This window comes from Pygocentrus nattereri, chromosome 4 (assembly GCF_015220715.1).
Source record: "Pygocentrus nattereri isolate fPygNat1 chromosome 4, fPygNat1.pri, whole genome shotgun sequence".
Taxonomy (NCBI): domain Eukaryota; kingdom Metazoa; phylum Chordata; class Actinopteri; order Characiformes; family Serrasalmidae; genus Pygocentrus; species Pygocentrus nattereri.
This window is the reverse complement of record NC_051214.1, coordinates 3,830,052-3,832,551: the sequence shown is the minus strand read 5'-3', so window position 1 is coordinate 3,832,551 and position 2,500 is coordinate 3,830,052. Positions and strand designations below refer to the sequence as shown.

At 47.6% G+C, this 2,500-nt stretch overlaps 1 protein-coding gene across 10 annotated transcripts in view; it reads right to left on the bottom strand.

The window, feature by feature from the left end:
* Nucleotides 1-2,500, bottom strand: part of LOC108414024 (DNA (cytosine-5)-methyltransferase 3A-like) — a 131,515-nt gene that overhangs the window by 36,275 nt on the left and 92,740 nt on the right. The window lies entirely within an intron of this gene.

The following is a 2,500-nucleotide window of genomic DNA, read 5'->3' as shown; positions in this document are numbered from 1 at the left end:
TCCATGTGATCAGCATCAGAGTCAAAGTTGGAGTCCACTGTGGAGTTTACAACAGCTTTGAATGTGGCAAAACCTTGTATCTCCAAAATGGTAACTTAGCAGGAGAAGCAGAAAACGTTCTGTACTTTTAATGAAAGTCAATGGGACCAGGATTTTTTCCAGGTCATTTTGGGTCGTTTCTTTTGGTCCGTTCATCATGAAATTTACGAAAAACGTAAAGAGCGACAGACTGGCGACCTGTCCAGGGTGTATCCTGTCTCTGCCCGATCACCGCTGGGATAGGCTCCAGCACCCCGCCCCCCCATCCCCACGACCCTGAGGGAGAAGCGGCTTAGAAGATGTGTGTGTGTGTGTGTGTGTGTGTAAAGAGCAACAGTTTTTTTTTTCAAATTATGTCAAAAAACTGAAAAGCGACCAAAATAGAGATACGAGGTTTTGTTCCGACAGCAGCGATATGTAACTACCTTTTCTAAGGCTTCTAAGCACAAATACGAAAACATAGGAAACCCATTTCTGTTATTTCTACCTCCTTAGAAGAACGCTTGCAAATGGGATGTGCATGTGTGTGTGTGTGTGTGTGTGTGTGTGTGTTGTATATGGGGGTTATGTGGAGGTGCTGGCTGGGTTCAGCTGGGGTTGAGTTACAGCTACAGCAGCCTATAGAATGAGCTCCAGTGCAGCTCGCAGGAGAACAGAGACGCTGCTGTTCTACCAACATTTACACTACGCTGACCTCTGACCTGAGAGAGAGTGAGAGGGAGTGAGAGGGAGCGAGGGGGGGGGGGGGGGGGGCAGAGGGAGTGAAGGTGGGGAGTAAGAAAGAAAGGAACAAAGAAAGGAAGAAAGACCGCACTGTCTTACTTTACCCTAAACAGCAAGAGTCTCAACGTCTCTCAGCAACTCAGTCCTAGAAAAACCTCTGAAACTGTAAACAACAACAGCGTAAACAACATCCTTAAACAAGCAACGCAACACCTGTTAACAGGGTGTCCAGGCCCAGAACTACACTATTGAAATGATGGTTCTTCAAGGGTTCTTCAGTAAGGACAGTTCGTCTATATAGAACCGTGAAAACTCGAAGAACCAGCTGCATGATTCAATGGTTCCTTGCACGGTGAAATGCTTCCTCAAGCTGACTGAGAGTGTAGTACAAGGTTCTATATAGAACCTTGTTGAAAAGGGTTCTGTAATGCACCAAAAAGGGTTCTTCTATTCTCACAAGCTTGACTAGCAGAAGCCTTTTTGGTGCCATCTCCATCAGTCTGGAGAACCTTTTTGCCAATGAACCCTTTTAGCACAGACACTGTTCTTTGAGTGTTTGTGGATATACACTATACTGCCAAAAGTCTTCAGTCATCCGTCCAAATCACTGAATTCAGGTGTTCCAGTCACTTCCATGGCCACAGGTGTATAAAGCCGAGCCCCTAGGCCTGCAGACTGCTTCTACAGACATTAGTGAAAGAATGGGTCGCTCTCAGGAGCTCAGTGAGTTCCAGCGTGGTGCCGTGATCGGACGCCACCTGTGCAGCAAGTCCAGTCGTGAAATTTCCTCACTACTAAATATTCCACAGTCCACTGTCAGTGGGATTATAACAAAGTGGAAGCGATTGGGAACGACAGCAACTCAGCCACGAAGTGGTCGGCCACGTAAAATGACAGAGTGGGGTCAGCGGATGCTGAGGGGCATAGTGCACAGAGGTCACCAACTTTCTGCAGAGTCCATCACTACAGACCTCCAAACTTCATGTGGCCTTCAGATCAGCTCAAGAACAGTGTAGAGAGCTTCATGGAATGGGTTTCCATGGCCGAGCAGCTGCATCCAAGCCTTACATCACCAAGCGCAGTGCAAAGCGTGGAATGCAGTGGAGTAAAGCGCCGCCACTGGACTCTAGAGCAGTGGAGACGTGTTCTCTGGAGTGACCAATCATGCTTCTCCATCTGGTGGACGAGTCTGGGTTTGGTGGTTGCCAGGAGACGGTACTTGCCTGACTGCATTGTGCTGAGTGTAAAGTTTGGTGGAGGGGGGATCATGGTGTGGGGTTGTTTTTCAGGAGTTGGTCTCGGACCCTTAGTTCCAGTGAAAGGAGCTCTTAAAGCTTCAGCACCAAGAGATTTTGGACAATTTCACGCTCCCAACTTTGTGGGAACAGTTTGGGGAGTTTGGCCCCTTCCTGCTCCAACATGACACCAATGCACCAATCCTGACCTCAACCTGATAGAACACCTTTGGGATGAATTAGAGCGGAGACTGTGAGCCAGGCCTTCTCGTCCAACATCAGTGTCTGACCTCACAAATTTGCTTCTGGTAGAACGGTCAAAAATTCCCATAAACACACTCCTAACCCTTGTGGAAAGCCTTCCCAGAAGAGCTGAAGCTGTTATAGCTGCAAAGGGTGGGCCGACATCATATTAAACCCTATAGATTAAGAATGGGATCACACTCAGGTTCATATGCGTGTGAAGCCAGATGAGCGAATACTTTTAGCAATATAGTGTATGT